This window comes from Hibiscus syriacus, unplaced genomic scaffold, assembly GCF_006381635.1.
Source record: "Hibiscus syriacus cultivar Baekdansim isolate YM2019G1 unplaced genomic scaffold, ASM638163v2 tig00110264_pilon, whole genome shotgun sequence".
NCBI classification, from domain to species: Eukaryota; Viridiplantae; Streptophyta; class Magnoliopsida; order Malvales; family Malvaceae; genus Hibiscus; species Hibiscus syriacus.
The window spans coordinates 725,757-747,878 of record NW_024062653.1 but is presented as its reverse complement, the minus strand read 5'-3'; the positions used below and the strand labels follow the sequence as shown (position 1 = coordinate 747,878).

General features: G+C 34.6%; 1 pseudogene; it reads right to left on the bottom strand.

Annotated features, from left to right (window-relative positions):
• Positions 1-11,751: 11,751 nt before the first annotated feature.
• LOC120115492 lies at positions 11,752-12,499 on the bottom strand (annotated as a pseudogene).
• Positions 12,500-22,122: the final 9,623 nt, after the last annotated feature.

The window sequence follows — 22,122 nt, the reverse complement described above, 5'->3', positions numbered from 1 at the left end:
CAGGTGATGCGCCTTCAAGGGGAAATCTTCTCTATCTTTCAAAAGGGTGTTAGATCAGGAAATATTTACGAAATGATGACTGACTGGGAATATTTTATTTTTAGGGTGATTTTTGGGTCAAAACATTGTTTTTGGGTAATTTATTAATTAAGTATGTGGCGATTAAAAGAGCGTCCCCAAAAAAGAACGAGGAACATTTCTAGAGAACAAAAGAGATCGAATAACCTCAAGAAGATGCTTATTTTTTTGTTCAACAACTCCATTTTGTTATAGAGAGTTAACACATGAGGTTATATAAACAATCTCTTTTTCCTGAAAGAAAGAACCCAAAAAGTTGGCAAAATACTCACTGTTATTGTAGAATGAAATATTTGAATAGAACTCTGAAATTGATTTTCAGCCATCATATGAAACCGTTTAAAGATATCATATCCTCATATTTAGTTTTCATGAGTTATGTCCAAGTGGTTCTAATATGATCATCGATGAAAGAGATAAACCATTGGAATCCATTTAAAGTTTTTATTTGAGATGGTCCCCAAATATCACTATGAATCATTGCAAATGGTTTGGATGGTTTGTGTGGAAAAGTTGGATAAATGTTTTTCGTTTGTTATGCAAGAGTAAAAATATCAGAAGAAAATGTTTTTGGACTTTTATCGATAAATAAATAAGGGAACAACTTTACAAGATAAAAGAAACTCGAGTGTCCTAAGCAAAAATGTAATAACATAACATCAGTGGAGGTATCTAACAATGAGGATTGTGATACAAGTCTGGAAGGGATATGTTGTGTGATAGGTAAGGTTACCAGAATGAGGTAAAGAATCCCATAAAGCTTAGCACTTCCAATACCTTCTCCGAGCTCGAATCTTGAAATTCACACATATTATAGTCAAATATCATAATACATCTTAAATTAGCAAATAATTTGCTAACGGAAATAAGATTCAGGCAAGATTGGGAATATAAAGAAAGTATGGTAGTAGAATGTCCAGATTAATCCGAACGAACCAATATTCGGTAACATGCGAAAGAGAACCAATTGTTGTTTGAATCTAAGAAATAGACGAGTCCCTATTGAAGGATTGAAATAGTTGAAGATCACTTGTCATGTGATCACTTGCACTAGAATGCACAATCCACATAGGAGTGTCAAATTTGTGAGCCAAAGTAGCAAATGAGACGCTACCTACAGTAGAAGAGGATGTCGGTGTAGAAGGAGAATGTTGTTATCCAGATAGTTGTTGTAGTTCTTCTATTTGTTTCTCACCAAACGAACTTCCCTGCAATCTAGTAGACAAAACACAATTTTCTTGAGTATCACATTATTGATGATGCTTTGAAGAATTTTCATCATTTGGTTTGTCGTGTAGTTTCCAACAAGTGACCATCACATGGTCATCCTCCTTATAGTAATCACACCAAGGTCTCCCCTTCTTAGGTCGAGGTTTGTTTTGGGAGTGTGTGAGTAGTGCAGATTCTTCAGTGGACACAAAATTAGGAAGCATAATGGTGCGTCGATTCTTTTATCGTCTAACTTCAGAAAAAATCTCCTGAATAGAAGAAAGAGGTCAAGCCTTAGAATTCTTCCCCAAACTTCATCAAGATCTCAATATAACCCTGATAAGAATTAGAATATCCAACGCTTTTCCACGATTTATTTAAACAATCAAGCATTATCCATACATCTTCATTCATGAGATTCAAACAGATCCAGTTGTTTCCAAAACCGCAACAAAAGAGTAAAATATTGAGTGACATTCATACTTTCCTGTTTGAGATTAAAGAGTTGACATTCAATCTTGAACAATACAACTAGATTTTCCATATTTGAATAAGTAGCCTTGTCATCACTTCAAATTTCAACAACTATCTTGTAAAGCAAAAAGTTTTTGCCCACTTATGAAGTCATGGAGTTGTTGAGCCATGACAAACCATGGTATTTTCACTAAGCCAATTCGAATATTCGGGATCATAGATAGAAGGTATTGGGGTTGACTTCAAGTGAAAATGATGCTTGCGTCGATTGGTGATGTAGAGATATACCGATTCGGACCAAGGGATGTAATTGTCACCATTCAACTGGTGACAAGTTTTAGATGCAGAGGTGGTCTCGGTGAGAACCGAATGAGGTGAGGGAGAGAGGACCTTTGAGATAACATCCGAGGAAGAAGCGATAGTCATGGTTGATATCGATTAGATGGAGAACTTCTTGAATTGATAGCTAGGGTGAGAATTGGTTTCGATCGAACCCTTGCAACAATCGTAACAAATAGCGATGGAGACGTTGAAGGCTGCTGCGAGCAAAGACTGGAGAAACAGTGTCGATGAACAAGATTGCGAGGAGGACTAACAATCAACAACGAAAGCAAACGTACAAGGATGTTCATTGAAAACTAATACCATATAGATAACTAAGAGACCCGTGAGATATAGAAGAAATAATTATTTTCAATTGCATAATTAATCTTGTGAATACAAGCCTATTTATATACAATTTATGGAGTAAATATGGAGTAAGTTTCCTACTAGAACTAGACTATCTAATAGTATTTTATTCTAATACAATATGTTAATTGTTAGAATTAGAATTAGAATTAACTTAAACTACTAGGTAAGCCTATAAAATCGTACAACTCACGATAATCGTGTTGTGGTAATCCACTTCCTCATAGGTGAATTTGCCACGACGTGTGTAATCACTATAATGGGTGAATAAGCCCCCGAAGTTTGCACGACTCTCCAAATTTCGTACACCCGAAAGATGGAATGAACTTGGTGGAATTGTTGTTCTCTCAAAACTCAAAGCGACAATCCGAACAAGTTTATAAAAAACCAAGGAGAATGCTTCAAAAGCAAACAATTCTTTAGAGATATTTCTCTTGAAGTGCCACATAAACATCCATTTATAGGCTCAACATAGGGGTAAAATGGTGAAAGATCCAATAGAAATTACAAAATAATTAATTTTCATAAACATTATTCTAATGACCATAAACTATATTAAATATTTTGTAACGACTATAAACGGTAAAATAAACTCTGATAAATAATATTATACCTGGAGGATCTTATCTAAAAGAAACACATACGAACCGAATTAGACCACACCAAATGGTTAATACCTAATGTGAAGTTCTTTGTATTACCAACATTCCCCCACTAATACAAAAGAATTCTTTTGTAAAAACGAGAAATTTGAAGTTAAAATAAGAGAAGAGCAATAGCAAGATTAATTGCTTAAGCACTAGTGAACGTATCTTGAACAAGTACATAGTAATGATAAGTAATTCTTCTCTTAGATAAGCGAACGAATCTTAAAATTTATAAGATTAGGGTGAACTCATATCACACAACTAACCCCTTCATCCACTGAAGTCCTCAATGTGTCTACAAAATATATATATACGAATGTATATATAATTAGCCCTCTTTCCTCAGGATTCTAGTAATAGTATTAGAAAAACCGTCCAATGTTTTTTCATACAAGGTAGCTAATAATTCTCACTTACGTAGGTTATTTCATCATGTTTATCTCAATATAAACCACCCAAACTGCTCTATCAAATAATTAAGAGCTTTTTCAATAGCTCATCCTCACAATAGGTATGATGAATTTCTTCAAGTTCTTTTTGAAATGAAACACCCAAACTCTAGGATAAAAAATCATTAAGAATAAATATTCAATCTCATTAATTGGTGAATTCAATATGTACTTCTCACTATGAACCCAAACTATTGGATTTGTATTCATTAAGAGTTTTAAGAAAATTCATCCTCTTTGAGGGTTCATCTAGTCTTTTACGGTTAGGGCTTCCCACTCAACACTTGGTTATGATCTTATTAAGAATACATATTCAACTAAAATTTCATAAATTCATCAAAAATAATAATTATATCCTTTAATAATAATTATTAAAAATAAATGTGCTAAAGCATACCATACTCATTTCGAATATAAGGAATTTGAGATTTCTTTGTCTGCAAACAATTCCTTTAACCAAAACCAATTATCAAAAAATAGTATCTGAAAGGATAACCGTCATTTATATTCTATCCATCTTCAATGATCATAATTAACATTCATGCATATTAGACACCATGAAACTCCGAATAATAAATTTGTCTGTTTGATATCCGTAACAAATGTTTTCAATTCATGCATTATTATGCATTAAAAGCCCATAAATCACTTTTAAAGCTACAATATATGCATGAAATTGTTTTATCCCAAATTATTAGTAAATAAATGTTAGTCACCTTTTAACACATGTAATAACACCCTCATGTTGCTACTGGTTATTACATATTAATTATGAAGTTAATTCACAATAAATTTGTAAACATTAGACAATCAAAACTGATAAGATTATCTTTCTAGCTTGTAACATTTTCGGTAATCTATGCCGAAGCGTGTGCCCATCGAATCGTTTACTAATGACTGTTCACTATTCAGTGGCCAGTAATATCTGCTTTATCGTATTAAAAATGCTGGTACAAAACGAAATGTTAGCCTTGACTAGAAATATTAAATAAAATAATAAAAATGGAATGATAATCATGTATCTAACAATACATGCATCGTATGTATCTATATTTCTATTTGTCTCTCTCTCTATCCATAAAATCAAAATAAAATCATTTTCCTCTCTAGCAAAGATTAATATTTTTGGTTGATTCAACAACTAATTATTAATATACGTCACGACCCGTGTGACCAAGCTTGAATCATGCGTGCTAAAGTCTGCGATAGAGTTTCTAAAGGGCATTTTGGGCATGACTAGTCCGTCAGACTTGACCCAAAATGTGGAAAGTGTAAAATGGCCCAAGCCTGTTCACACTGACCATACAAACAAGGAAAGTGACACCTTATCAGATTGTGTCCACATAGGCAGCACATATATGACAAGAGACAACAAATCAAAAGAGATTGTGGGGGGTCTTACCATATTAAGTGTGATCAACCATCCAAAGAAAGAATTAAACTAATTGATGTGATGAGATGGTGGTTTGGGTGTCTTATCTTAAATAGGGGATTTGATTAGATGGTGATTGATGGAGTTTCCTTAGATACAAAGATTTATAATTAATAGGGCTTTATCTTAGCCCTTGATTTAGTTTGATCTTAGCTGTCAATTTTAAGGGGATTCAACTATAAATAGAGGCCTCCCCACCTCATTTGTACACACTTCACTTTTTTACTTCATGAGTAATAAAGAACATTCACTCAATTCTCTCTTCTTGTTCTTTGAGAGCCATCTCCTTTCTAGAATTTGTGCTTTCGCGTTTTACTAAGTGTTCTTACTTAGTGTTTTCAGGCTGACTTAGTCGCCAAAGCGACTAAAGAAGTGTTTTAAGGCGACTAATTTCATATGCTCATGAGTTGGAATCTCTAAGGGCGTGACAACTAGTATAAGAGCTAGTTCGTTGAGGCAACAACGAGCATTTTCAAGCTAGTTTTAGGAGAGATGACACCAAAAAACCAAGAAGAGGTCATAGCTATTGTGGAGGGAGTCGAGACTCGTGCAGCTGCGGAGAAGAAGTGAGGGAGATCGAGAGATTCCATGGCATCCATGGTGATAAGACTCAACGAGTTGGAAGGCTTCCAGACTAAAGCCATGGAGGATGTGCAATTGATGACTATGATGAGAAGAAGACAAAGGAGTATGATGATGTAAGAGATGAGGTGTTGGGTCTGAGGTAGGAGTTAAGTAAAGTCTAAGGAGTATTGAAGGTAGATGAATCTCGCCTGGACAAGTTGGAATCTGTGGATGAATGACTCGGGAGGGAGACCTATGAACTTATTGATGGGGTGAGCGTATCGTTCGATGAGCGGATTAGGGGCCTTGAGAGTTTGTACTTGGCCTTGAGGGAAGATGTGCTAAAGGAGTTGAAAGAGTTCAAGAGTGAACTGATTGGTTATCTAGAGGCCATGGTGAATGGGGCACCAATAGTTGCACCCACAAGTACGCCCAAGATCGATGTTCTAGTTTCAAACAAGTTAAAGGGGATACGATCGAAACGAGGAGTTGAGAACTTCATTTGGTGTATAGAGTAGTAGTTCTGAGGTATGAGAGTCGAGGATGACTTCACTAAAGGTAAATAGAGTGATTATGCTTTTTTTATGTTTTTTTATGCTATTTTATTGTGAGACATAGATGCTTGGAGGGAATTCCCATAGGGAAATAAAGTGAGTTCAAGATTAAATTCAAGACATAATTTTCCCTGTGAATATTGAATTAGAGGTACGAAAGAAGCTGAAGGAGCTTAGGCATGATGGTCTAATTTGGAAGTATGTGAGTCGGTTTATGGAGCTCAAGTTGGAAATCCCAACCACGAGTGAAGAGGAGGGATACTATGTATTCTTGGGTGGACTACAACGATGAGCCAACATCGAAGTAGTGCGGATTAACGTGATTGACCTTTCGAAGGCCATAGCCTTGGTTGAGTCCATATAAGAATTTGAGATCTTAAAGTTGAAGAACAAGGGCAATGATGGGGGAGACAGAGAGAAATCGTCCAAGGATGAATCCAGAGAGTATCAAAATGGTGAGGGGAGAACCAACCTATTTTGAGAACTGAGGCCAAAGAGTCATTTAAAGTGTTACACTTACGATAGTAACCACATGGAGAGAGATTGCCCATACAAGGTCAAGGTGGCCACCATATTGAGTCAAGAAGATGAGCCACAAGTAGAGGTAGTTAGACTTGGTTCAATTGTAAGCACCAAAGACTAGCAAGCCGAGGGTAGAAGATGAGCAACCAAAGTGCCACCAAGGAGAGGGTCACAAAGGTTGCAAGATTGTGATGATTGAGCCAAGAATTCCAAAGGTAAGGAGGCCATGCAACTTGGCGCGATGGTCATGGGTTCTGTTAAGGTAAAGGAAACCGAAGAACAGAAAGTGTTGATATATGTAGACATCAAAATTATGGGACAACCGAAGAATGCTCTAGTGGACATTGGGGCAACTGATTTATTCATGTCCAAGATAGCTGTGGAAGAACTATACCTCAAAGTGGAGAAGACGAGTGGCTGTATAAAGATTTTCAACTCCAAGAAAGTGCCCATTACTGGAGTGACGAGGATGGTGGAGCTTTAAATTGGCGGGTGGTAAGGCATGGAAGATTTCAAGGTAATTCCATTGGATGACTTTGATTTTGTTACCGGGTTAAGTTTCCTTGAGCGAATTAAAGTTGTCATCATTCCTTACGAAGACACCATGCAACTTATTAATCCTCATTGGGCATGTATTGTGCCAATGTATCGAGACAAAGGAAAAGGGACTAAAGTATTATCGGTAATCCAATTTGATAGAGATGTTTCGAAGGAGACAAATATCACTTTGGAGACAATTGTTGAAGGCACAACCGAGGAGGAGACAAAGGGAATCAAACTTTCGAGTGATATGGAGGAACCACCAATGGGTGAGGTGGTAAAGGCATCAGACTTCAAGAGGGAAGAACCGATACAACAAGGAGCACCGAATTTCGAAAAGAAAGTATCGATGCAAGGGGCACCGAGCTTATAGGAGGAAGAATTGATGCATGGGGCACCAGAATCCATGGAGAAAGGAGGGTTGATGCAATTTTGGATGAATGCGACCAACGAGAAAGAGGTACATCTCGAACACAACTCTTGTATTGTTAAGTCTAATTTGCCATTTTCGATGAGTGTAGGTCGAGAAAGACCTAACCATCATGTTAATGGGGGACAAAGGTTCAGAGGGACATACGAGACCTTTTAGAGTTCAAGAGGGCACGCAAAGGATGATGACGAGTCTGAGAGTTTGACCAAGGGAGTCATCCAAACCTTTGTCAAAGGATCGAGGTGATCCACACCGAGATAAATCTAGACAGACAGTTCACATTGGGGAACTGACAAGTGAAGCCACCGAGTGAGATTCAAAGTAGCCAAGTCTGAGTACAGTTCGATATAATGATGAAGGTATCGCTAGAATTAGTGGGGGAGATTTTCACGACCCGCGTGACCAAGCTTGAATCATGCGCGCTAAAGTCTACGATAAAGGTTCTAAAGAGAATTTTGGGCATGACCAGTCTCCACGGAGTATACAAACAAGGAAAGTGTTAAAGGGCCCGAGCCTGTTCACACTAACTGTACAAACAAGGAAAGTGGCACCTTATAAGATTTTGTCCATATAGGCATCGTAGATATGACAAGAGACAACAAATTAGAATAAATTGTGGGGGAATCTTACCTTATCAAGTGTGGTCAACCATCCAAGGAAAGAATCAAACTAATTGATGTGATGAGATGATGGTTTGGGTGTTTTTACTTTAAATAGGGGATTTGATTAAATGATGATTGATGAAGTTTCCTTAGTTACAAAGATTTGTAATTAATAGGGATCATCTGAAGCCATTGATTTAGTTTGATCTTAGCCGTCCATTGTAAGGGGATTCAACTATAAATAGAGGCATCCCCACCTATGTTATACTCACTTCACTTTTTACTGTCGAGACGTTTCTCTTCCCAGCGACATAGAGTGCAAATAGTACACCCAAACGGTGTAACTAGTCTCGAAAAAGTAAGTGTTTATCCTCCATGAATCAGATGAAACACAAAGTTGTAGAGTCGCCACCAATCTTTTAATTTGGTGAGATTGATCACCAAAATGTCATATTATTTTAATAAAATTTCCTAAGAATAATATTAAAATAATACAACTCGGGTCTGCTTACCAGAAAAATGAGTTCGGGAGTCGATTACGTATGAGGAAGGATTAGCACCCCCAAAATGCCTAAAATTGGTACCAGTATTTATTAATTAATGTCTTTGTAGTAAATGATAAATTTGTAATTATACTAATTTACAAATAATTACTAAATAATATTTAATATAAAACCTATTAAAATCACATAGATTAAATTACATAAAAAATACACTAATATTATATTATTAATGCAAAGGATACAAATTTTTTATACTAATATTATAATACAAAAGATTAAAAGATATTAAAATAATATGACTAAATTGTATAATAATATAATTATAATCTCTACTTCAAAATATTATAAACTATATATACTAATAATATAATTAACCAAATATATTAATGTGGGATTAAAATATAAATAATTAAAAATAATAAGGACTAAATGTGTAATTTTATCCTATATATATATATATATAAACATAATAGTGACTAAAATAAAAATAAATAAAATATAAGAACCAAATTAAGAAACATATGAACCTGATTTCGTGACCGAATTGTGAGATTACAAAAGCCAAAGGATCACGGGTGTAATTTACTCGTTTCTTAACTACCCAGAAGCCCCTCCCCAAAACAACGTAGTTTTGGGGAGGGTATAAATACACCCAACCCGGCCATTAAGGCCATTTCTCACAATTTCTCTCTTTTGCCTATCTCTCTAGACGAGAGATGCTCTAGCATCTCTCTAGAAACCCTCGCCGGGGCACGTCGGTTACCGACCGAAAACCTTACGCTGCCGTATTCCGCTGTCATCGGCCACCACACACGGTGGTCGGAAAATACCAAACTATACTAAAATAAAGCCCGACCTTCCCTCGTCCTAAATCCGAGCTTCCTTTTTCCTAAAACTCAACCAAACGTCATAGATCTAAAAAAATACCTTCGGTATTTCTTTTTCTCCGATGACAAGCGAAGGCTCTGATGAAGGTGGTAAGCCTCTCTTCTCTCTTTTCCCTATGATTTCACTACTGCTCGTGTATATATGCTTGATATTCGTGCCTGTTGTCCTCTTTCTCTCTGTGTTGTTGTCGTTGTGTCTCTTGCTCTCTCTTCTTGTATAGATGCTTGCTGTCGTTTTGGTGTCTTTGCAGGGTCGAGGCTATTTATAGCCCTCGAAGATTTGGTGTAATGATAACAAGATCCGATGAGTCACTGGACCTACGGTGGTGGCTCACCCTAGAGCTGTGCGACTCTCGTTGATCTTCTGGAACCTTCAAGATAGCTCTGGAGAGGCGATGGAGGTGTGGCACTCTTCGGTTGGAGCATCAAAGGCAGTGGCTAGAATAGGCCCTAGGGTTGCAATGAAACCCTAGGGTTTCTGGAATCATCTGGAGCAATCTGGTGCGTCGATCTTCATCTGGATCAGACGGTGGAGATGAGCTAGCGGCTGGGGTTGCATATGAGAAACCCTAACAGCACGGGCTTCTCTCGTGGGCTTGCTGAAATTGGTCCTGACTCGGTTGTTGGGCCTTGGTTATGTTGTAATTGGGCCTTCATGTCTTCATTTGTAACGGGGCCCCAAATTGGGTTTTGTAATATTATTTAATAATATTAATAATAACAATAGTATAATATATAAAAAATAACTATCGACATTTACTTCATTGAGTAATAAATAGCATTCACTCAATTCTTTCTTCTTGTTCTTTGAGAGTCATCTCCTTCCTAGCATTTGTGCTTCCGCATTTTTACTAAGTGTTCTTACTTAGTGTTTTCAAGCTGACTTAGACGCCAAAGCGACTAAAGAAGTGTTCTAAGGTGTCTAAGACCGCGTGCTCCAGAGTTGGAATCTCCAAGGGCGTGACATATAGTACAAAAAATACGATTAAGGATGGGGCTAGAGGGACCATTAGAGGACTCGACCCCCAAAATAGTCAATTTATGTTTTAGTTTCTTCAAATTTCTTAAAATAATTAGAAATTTAAATCTTGACTCATAAAATAGTATTTATAATTTAGTCCCGTTAAAATTCATAATATTTTAAATTCAATCATCGATAAAAACACATTTCGACCATAAAATAATCATTCAACTTCAACCATTTAGAAAAGTTATCTGACTTCATCCCTACTTACATTATTAACATCTAGTCCCTAATTCGAACCCTAAACAACCCCTATCTATCTCTTTAAAAATGCGTTTTTGGTTAATGGACCCTTAACTTCCTCCTATAGACTAGATTAAAAAAATTATGATTCTTTTTGAACATGTAAAAGTTTCTTTATCCAAAATTGAATAGGCTCGATGATAAAATGAAATGTCGTTCTCTATTAAAATTCAGATTTAAACAATAGTGGATGCAAAGTATATCCAGGGTGGACACGTGCCCACCCTAGAATCCAAATTTCTTATATTAGTTGTTCATTTTATTATGGGTGTTCACCAAAAAATTTTATTTGTGCCCATTCTATATGAAAAAATTCAATAATTAATGTGTGTATCCATCCTCAAAAGTATTTCTAGATCCACCACTAGATTTGAAAACTTGCTTGTGTATGATGTGTATACACTATCAATAGATTAAAAAAAGTTATGAACAAATACTGTTCTATAATCACCTATTACTATACAAAAAATATTCTTTTATCCAATATACAAGCCCAAGAGGGATCCAGGTCTTACTTGACACAGTCCCAAAGTGTCATATCATAGGCCCAAATTATCTTATGGCTGCTGATCTAGTCCATGTAGGGACATTCGATATATACCCGTAATTTGAAAATCACATTCGAGTTCGAATAACATAGGTTAAAAATGCGTAACTGGATCAATTGCTTAAAAGTTTGTGTTGGAAAGCTTATCTGCACGATCTTCTTAGTATAAACAACATACATTAGAAGACAAAGTTGTTTATTTTGGAAATTCAAATAAGAACATACATAAAACATTCAATCATAAGAATAATGGTGATCAGAACATACATAAACATCATGCATGGTACAAAACTTTTCCCATGTGGAAACAAGGCTCTTCTGTTAAAGAACCAAATCCTTGTTTAAAAGCTTGAAATTTACTCCCAGATTGAAGGAATCCAAGTGTTCCCCGTGCATGGATCATCTATGAGGCCTCCGGATTCGAGTCCTTTGAAGTCTATTTCTAAAGGATTTCGATAGAGATCAGAGAAATATCTGGTCTTCCACCCATTTGAAAGGTGGAACTGATTCTTCTTCACGCAATTCAGTATGGATAATTTGATTTCCAGTTATGAATCCTTGAGGGTCAGCTAGAGTAGCTTGTTCATCTTGATTATGGTTTGTGTTCATAGTTTCATCCATGGAAGCAAGTTGTATCTTATCATGCAAGTAAGTTTCTGCTTGAAGATTTCCACTGCTGGGAATCTCAACAGCATAATTTGCCATTTGGTTGATGAGAACTTAAATCTCCTCTTGTAGGCTGGCAACCTGCAAAAAGGTGAAGTATTTAGCATCATTTCATGTACTCGTATTGCTTAAGTTGTTCGGACTCTTCATTTTCAAAACCTGTTGTTGAAGTGCGAATTTATGAGCGACGCAACCATAAACGGGGTCCCGGATTCGAGCCAGTGCTTCATAGGATATCGTGATGGCCGCATCGCTTCGGTTATGTATTGGTAAGTGAAGTAACAGCTTCGAGACATTGCTAGCACCAAACACCTTGTGCACGGCGGCGAAGTGACTTGCAGCTTCGTCATAGCAAAAGTAGGGTGCGAAAACACATTCATTAGTGCATTTTCTCCTTAGGAATTTGCATGCTCCGCATGAAGATCCAAGCCATGTCATTTTCCCAAGCTTTTACACTTGGATTGTGTCAATGATATGCATATATAGATACTTGTTTTGTTTAACAATAAGAAGTTGCAAAGATTTGCTCTTTACAACCATCATTTTGAAAGGAATCAAAACTACATACTATCAATTAGTTTAACGGAATGATGCGTTTGGTCATTTGAATATGAATAAAATTAAAGGAAGTAAACTGAACTAGGATGGAAGGGTCGTTCATGTAATAAACTTTTATAATATTAGAATTAGATTAGTTGTCTAATGAATTGAATATCGATAATTATAATAAAATTTTGAAACTTGGTTACTTGGATGGGATATTATTATAAACTTAGGGTGTGTTTGGTTGGGGGAATATGAGATTCACATGGGAATGGAATACACATTCCCCCGTTTGGTTGGTCAGGAATGTCATTCCTGTTAATCTTACATTACCAATAGTAGATTTTTTGGGGTATATTACCGGGAATGTCGTTACCTCCCTTTTCTTAGGTATTGTTGAATTACCGGCATTTTGGATTAAAATGCCCTTAAATTTTTCTTTCATTCAAAAAATATCATTATTCTGTCATTGAATAATAAAAATTCTACGAATGTTAAATTACAAATTTATCCTTAAATTATTTTAGATTTACAAAAAAATCTATAATTAAAATTTTATATGAAGTTCATGGGTTAAAATAAAATTTTACCCTTTCATTAAACCTTTTTATATTTTTAATTTTGTAAAAAAATTATATAAATTTTATGAATTTAAATTTTTTAAAGAAAATATATAAATATTTTCCAACTTGTTAAAAAACAAATATATAATAAGGATAATTTGGTCAAATATACATTCCAATAATCTTTTATTTCTTTAACCAAACACGGTAATCTTACATTCATGCTAAACCAACCAAACACAAAATACAACATTCCCAGTAATCCTAATCTCTGGTAATCTTTTATTCCCACTGATAATCTTACATTCTGTGAACTAAACGCACCTTAAGCTAAAAATGCTTGTGGCTTTTGGGTCTCCATAATGGCATACATTGCCATTTCTTGCATTTGGAAAGTTTGCTTATTTTATGTCTTGAAAAGGGCTTTTATTCATAAATATTCTTCACAAATAAGGGTAATGTAATGGAAGAATCAATCATCATTATGATTAGTTGGGCTCTAAAAAAGCTAAGGATAATTTGAAGGATAATCTAAAGTATTCTTATTGAAGAATGTCATCATGTAAACAAAAGGTTCGTGACTTATTTGGGTTGATTCGAAAAATTAATGGTGCGAAATGTTTGGAGAAAAAGGTAAAATTAAAAGAAAAAAGAATTTCGTGATGAACGTAGAAGTTTTAGAGCTGCGATACGATTTTTGTCGCACATTCAATCCATATTTTTTTCTATTATTTTTTTTTCATTTGAAGTGGGAATTCATATTGAATAGGACACTTTTAAGTAAATTTGTGAATCGTATTTTATTTTACGGTCGTTTATTACGAGAATTATATGATAATCAATTTCTTTTAATCTTGTATATATTTCAAGTCTTTCAACAGATGCATGACTCAAACATCTAATCCTTTTTTTTTGGATAAGTAACATCTAATCCTTGTATGACATTAAGAGCACCAAAATATTCAGAAGACAAATCTTTTTTCTTTCCAAATGCTTTTTTCATATTTCCCCTTTCCTTTACCATGGTTTTTTTTGCAAGTGAGCCTTTCTAGTTCGTTCAATATCTTCTGAACCGACTGCAAACTCAAAAATCAAACTAAATCACATGCTGAAAACATATTATCAATAAGTATTATTTCTCTTTTTGTATATGCTATCCGGGTTTAGATTGTCAATGTCGTGTACGAGTATGTTTCAGTATAGGCTAGATATATATATAATTTAGAAAAGATAAAGAATTGAGAATAGAGATGTACATTTGACCCAAATTCAATGAGTTCCAATCCAACCCTATATGTTTTTTTTTTAGATTTGGATTCAATGTGCATTTTTTTGAAGAATAAGGTTGAGTCAATTTCGAATTTAAGGTAAAAAATATATGACCTAACACAAAAGTAATAGTATAATTAACTTTAATATATTTAGAGATAACTGCTATAATACCCATTTCTTTATATTTTTTGTTTTCACCCTAAACTCAAACATGATCCGAAAATAATAATATAATTAACCTTCATATATTTAAAGTACAAATGTTAATGTCTCTTTCTTTATTTTTCCCCCAATTAATTCCCTATTTTATCAATTAATAATTAGAATTATATCATGTTGGATTTTTATAAAAAAATCAGGTCGAATTTTGAGTTATGTAAAATTTCCTTATACTTGAATCGAATCAGGTGACAAATGAAAGAGTTCTATATTTAAGTTGTGTTCAAGTTGACCAAAAATTTTGAACTGCCCGACCATGAATCCCTAATTCAAAATAACACATATAGCATGTTAATACTATTTACATGTGAATCTATCATTTTCATGGGAGATAGAACTAGCCTCAATTAGGCCATGGTTCAATGAAAAGAAATACAGATGAATTTATGGGTTGAATTCACCTTTTATTTAACCTCTTTAAGTCACAAAAGCTAATGAGAACAAAATTACATTGCTTTTCATATGCATAAATTCGTAGCTTAGGGATTGGATCATAGGCTACAACTTTTTTTTTGTCAGGTTATGGCTAATTCCCAATAATTATGCAGTTTTTAATTCATTTATATCAAAGTTGAGTTTTTTATTATATTCTTTTACATTGAATTAGGCTGTGCTGTTGGCCACTTAAGTAATGGTGGGTAAATGACACATTTCTAATAGGAGTTCCAAGCTCAGCTAGCTGCTGATATACATGCCTATGAGTCACAGTTTGTTATTGGTAAGTGCTTCAATGCAACTTTTGCTTGTTATTTATCTCTATCTTTAGTATGATCCAACGATGTAGGGAGACAAAATGCTGTTTAGTAGTGACATTCATCCCCTACCTTTTTATTCTGTCTTATCAGTCACTGCTTAATGAAATGGAAGGTAATGCATGGAGAGGGGGAGCTTTCTGGCTTTCGAGTTTAACGATGATAGTGTCTTTCTTTATCATGGATTCAATTATTCATTCTATCAAACTTTCTTCCTTTCTTTCCATCTGGAAATGCTAGGCCTTAGTTTTTGCTATAGCCTTTGTTTTGGTAATTCACATGTTAAATTAGAAATGGAAGAGTGATATGATAATCACATATTAATTTTTAGAGAAAATAACTTCAGTGACCAAAAATGCCTTATAATATACGATTTTAACCAACTTTTTTTGGATTTGCGAAAATGACCAACAAATTCGCAACGCGAACTCAAATTTCGCAACTCAGTTTCCAAATTCGCAACGCGAATATGTAAATCGCATAGCGATTTTACGAATTCGCGTTGCGATTTTCTAAATTCGCAACGCGAATCTATAAATCGCAACACAAAAGTCAAATTCGCAACGCGATTTGTAAATTCGCAATGCGATTTACAAATTCGCAACACTGAATTTCAAATTCGCAACTCGATTTCCGAATTCACAACACGAATTTTAATTTCGCAACAGGTTTTATTTTCGCAACACAAATGTTTTGGGTATATAACTACGCAACAGCAGCAACTCATAACCTAAATCCCTAAATCGCAACTCATTCCATCTCAATCTATCACTCTCTCTCCGGCGACATCCGTTCCTATATCCAACGACATCCTTCCCCATCTCTAATTTTTTTACATAATTTTATTTCTATATAATTTTTCAATGATTTCTCTCCCAAATTATCAACTATCAACTTAATAAAGGTATGTTCTTCTCTAAGTTAGTGATGATATGTAGTTTATAGCTCGTTTGTTTTAGTAAATTAATTTACAATTTGTAGAATGAATCATCTAATGTTGATCATGTTTGGATAGATTTGTGTTTTGGAGGGTCATGGGAGAATGTTCATGGTGTTTTACGATATATGTCTTTACCCATGAATCTTCAACTATAACTGACATTAAAAAAGTTAACTTATGAAACTCTAATGTTACATGTTGCAAAGAAATTGAATTTAGAGCCTCTAAGTGGATTTAGGCTATCTTATCAGAGAAAATGTAAAGTTTATTTGTTAACCGACAATGAAGATGTTGAATGATTCATTGCTTACATTAGTGTTTCGCAAGAAGATGATGTTACATTGTATGTTGTTGAACCTAGAAGTAGTGAAACTGGGTCAGTAGCGGGTAGTAATCAACTAAGTTCTTCAACCCCAGTTTATGGTGCTCACAATGTACAACGTTATTATCAACCTCAAAATTTAATGGTTCCACCACAATTTCATTACCAAGAAAATTTTATTTCACCACATTTCCAATACCAAACACAATATCAAACACAATCTCAAAACCCACAACCTTTTCCTAATCCAAATCCCAATCAACTTTCAGCACCAAATTCTGGTTTTTCGTATTGACCAGTTAGATAATGATGAGCCAACAGAAAAAATTGTGAGTACTAGTCAGTATTCAAAATTTGATCTTGGTCAATACTCGGACTTTGATCTTGGTCAATACTAGGATTTTGATGATGTTTCAGAAGAAGAAACAGACCATGTGTGTAATGATTTTGATATTGGTCAATACCCGAATTTTGATGATGAAACAGCCGCTGCCGAGGAAGATGTTGATGATAATGAGGAGGAAGTTACGACTGTGAATGAACATGTTGAACATCCATTCTATAATTCATATAACCCTGAAGAATACAAAGAAAAAGAAGTCCTCGAAGAAAAGAAAAAGAAGAAAATGCCACGGGAGTATAACTGGAATATGCCAGAAGTACTTCAGATACCGGAAGAATAGTTGGTAAAGATAGCAGTTGATTGTTACACAAAAGTTATTCGTATCAAGAAAGATGATTGTTTTGATACAAAGGAAGACTTGAAGATAGCTTTGTATATGAAATGTGTGGAAGATAGCTATCAACTAAAAGTTAACAAATCAAACAAAGATCGTTTCGAAACAAGGTGTATGATTGACAAAAACTATACATGACGTATGATTGCAAAGAGGATAAAAGATTGCAAAATGTTTCAAGTTAGGACTTTTATTGATAAACATACATGTTCAAGAACCCAAGTTTTTCTTCACTATAGACAGACAAACAAAAAGGTGTTGGGTGGTTTTCTGGTTGAGTTAATGTTTTTGAATGGCAGGGTATATCGGGGACATGGAATTATGACTGACATGAATGCTCGGTTCAAGATTAGTATCTCATATTCTCAAGCTTGGAGAGCCAAATGTTATGCCTTGGAATTGTTGAGGGGGTCGCCAGAAGCATCGTTTGCCCAACTGCCGGCTTATTGTCACAATTTAAAGCTGAAAAATCCTGGGTCGGTAACTCATATCAAAACAGATAGAGATGGACGCTTTGAGTTGCTGTTTATTGCCATTGATGTTGCGGTTAGTAAATCAATATAATTTAGTTGACTCATTTTTGTTAGTTAATGCATTTCACATTTAAATGATTATATTTATTGTGTATATTATTTTGTAGATTCGTTAGTTTATTACTTGCATACGCCCAGTTATTATAGTTGACGGAGCACATTTGAAAGGTTGATACCTTGGAGTAAACTTATTAGCAGTAGCCATGGATGCTAATAATGGGATACTGCTAATAGCTTACGGGGTTGGCAAATCTGAAATCTTTGTTTCATGGACATGGTTTATGGGGCATCTTAGGGATTGCATAGGTCCTATTAGTAATCTGACAATCATATCCGATAGGGCAAACTCAATTGACAACGCTGTTAGAAGGTGTTTCCCAGATGCTTTTCATGGACTTTGTGGTGTTCATTTATACAGAAATCTAAAATCAATGTGTGTTGGTATAAAAAATCACAAATGGACATACTTAAAGGCTGTAAAAGCTTATCGGGAAGTGGATTTTAATAAGCATATAAATTGTTTAAGACGTGTTTTACCTCAATGTGCTCAAACACTAGAAGATGTCGGGTTTGAAAGATGGTCAAGAGTATATCAACTTGGAGCAAGATATGGTTTCATGACATCTAATAGTGCAGAATCAATCAACGCTCTAAGTCGTCATTCCTGAAAATTACCCATTACTATGTTAATGAAGTTTTTTCGAGCCTCTATTCAAGAGTGGTACTACAAGAAAAGAAACCATACAGGTATTATTTCTTTAAATTTGTAACTTATCATATTTAATATATATTTTACTAAGTATTATTTATTTAAATTTACAGGAACATTGGAACGTCGTGTTACACCATGTACTGAAAAAAAGATAACGAAACGTATTGTGAAGTCAACATCATGGAGAGTTGAACCATGTTCAAACACTTTGTTTGAAGTATTGGATAATAACTTAAATGGGCTTGTCGATCTAAATGCAAAGACGTGTAGTTGTATGAAATGTCAAACATCTGGTTATCCGTGTGGCCATGTTATAAAAGTTTCTCTTCATCTAAACCAAGATGATTCAAGCACATACGCTTTGGATTGCTACACTATAGAAGTATATCGACAGACTTATGCCGAGATTGTCTACCCTATTCCACATCCTTCTGAGTGGGACATACTAGATGACTTACAAACAGTTTTGCCACTAGTCATAGACAGCAGGCTACCTGGCCGACCAAAAAATCACGATCGTATAACGTCTAAGGGTGAAGAGAAGAGGATATCAACATGTAGTCGGTGCAAGGAAAGTTGTCATATAAGGTTGACCTGTGGATCACCAGTGCCATCATAATCATCTTTTCCTCTACCAAAATATGGATCCTCATCAAAATCCAAAGCTCATATGGTACCAAGCAAAAGGAAATCAAAATCGCAATCAAAATCAAAATCTCAATCACAACCGGCTTCACCTTTTGGGACTTATCAACTTAGGTGATTTTTAAATGCAAACGTTGTATTATGTGTATTTTATGTGTGAATGCATACATTTTCAATTAGACATGTAACACCCCCAACCCGTATCCGACCCGGATACGAGTCCGAAGTGTCACATTGACTTTTCAAACCTTGACTCTTAAGAAAAAAAAATCCCGGGAAATTTAAAACTTTATTTAAATCAAAATAAAGACTTTATCAGAGTGCTCGTACTTAATGACTTATTACATGCCAACACTTTATACATAACCAAATACATACTTTGTCAAATATTTCTGATCTGATCTTTTGGTAAGGAAAACTGACCTGTCTTGCTCCGCATCACTCCTTACTCTTCTCGAAACCTACGTGTGAAACAATCACACGCTAAGTCGAAGACTTAGTGAGGCATAACAACTTATAATGCACTTTAAAACATATATTGATACATGCATGTTCTGTTCTATCATGTTATAGCAATTCCATGCATTTTCATATCGTATAAAATCATATCAGATTAATTGCAGTAAATACATACATACATAATTCATCATTAACAGTTTATCATATAATCACATACTTTTTCAATCAAACACTATACACACAACATCATATCATTTCTATAGCATTTATCATACCACTAACTTATATTTGTTCATATCTCTGGATTAGCCCATGTACATATGTGAGAACTATCGATATGTGAGTCTATAGAGGTTGTGCACTATGCTGTCACCACAGCTCGTATAAATGCACCGAAGTGCCCCGTAGAATTGCACCGTAGTGCCATATAATGATGTCCATAAGGACCACGTAGAATTCTTTAAGAATCATATACATATGCTAGGGATCAAGTATGTTTCTTTCCAGACTTCACACATGTTCCAAAGAATATACATATGTCCCGAAGAACCGCGTAGAATTGCACCGTAGTGCCATATAATAATGTCCATAAGGACCACATAGAATTCTTTAAGAATCATATACATATGCTAGGGATCAAGTATGTGTCTTTCTAGACTTCACACATGTTCCAAACAATATACATATGTCTCGAAGAACCGCGTAGACCCTCGACTCTTGGCATGCCAACTATACCCTAGCTCTCATGACACATAACATGGGCGTTATCATTTATTTCATTTCAAATATTCACATAACTTGTAATTCACTTTCACATATCACTTATCACATAGCTTCTTTTCATATTATCACATAGTCACGTAGTTCACTTACACGTAGATCATTTCCATATAATTCACATGTCACATATCTCATGTTCTTGTATTCATATAACATATAATCACATAGATTACTTTCACATCACATAATTCATAGTTATGATTTCCTATAGTTACCTAATTATAAAGCTAATTCACCTATACATGTTTTCATATAATTTCTATCATTTCTCACCCAACCACATTTATTCATGTACACATACTCATCATATCTTGTTCACATATGATCATATACTTCATATAACAGATAGGAACACTTTCACGTAGCTTATAATCATAGGTTTTGTCTCATAACATATACTTGTTTTCACATATATATTTCATATCAATTCTTATACCATCACATAATTCCTTTAACATACATAACATATCATGTAACATTATAATAGAAATATCTATAAGTCATATCACTTAGAGCACATACACTTATAGTCACATTGCTTATATCTTAATCTTATGCCTTCTCTTAGACATATATATATATATTCACATGTTCAGGTAATCCACCATTTCATCACATAATTGTGTATTCATATAACTCATTTCATTTCATTTCATATCTATCTATATATATATATATTCTCAAGATTTATCCTAATATAAATCATATAGCACTCTTATAATTCATATTCATATTCATCTAGGACAGACTTATAAACACATCTCACTTCTATTATTTCTATATATATATAATCTAATCTGTCTACTTAATTCAATTTCATATAACTCCTATAATCTTCTCATATAGCTTCATAAATTTCTATCATACAACCCATGCGTTATAGTTTTATTTAAAACATATGAATCTTTCCCATCTAGCTTATCTTATATGTTCATCTTATCATTTATGTTCAAATCTCCTAGTTAGTGTACTATTCTCACTTCATCCTATAGATCAATATTATCCAGCTTATTTCACTTATCATATAGTAATAATTATATTTTACTATGATCACATAGTTTATATCTCATATAATTCATAACCTTTCTTATGTAATTACTTATACTTTATCATCTAACACATAAAAGAACAGATCAATCCATATAATCAAGCATACATACATGCATATTCCACTCATGCCTTTAATCATGAATTCATGTGTCACACTTTAGGAAATAGACTCATCGCAAGTCTTATTCCCATCGCACATCGTATACTATTGAGTATGCACTCACCTGGCCTCACTAGTCAATTCCAATCTCTTATCTTTCCCTTGATCGATCTTACTTGCCAAACGTTCCGGAATTTCTTTATGCGTAGAATCTACATAAATGTACATTTCGAGACAATCATTAGATACCTACACCTTGTAATTGGATACTAGCAACTTAAACGAACTTATTAAACCCATATTCCCAATTTTCCTTTAGGGGGAATCGGTTCTCTACTGAGGGGGTATCGATTCCCTCATGACATTCTGGAAATTTGTCGTTTGAAGGGGTATCGGTTCCCCTTGAATGGGTACCAATTCCCCTTGCCCAGAAA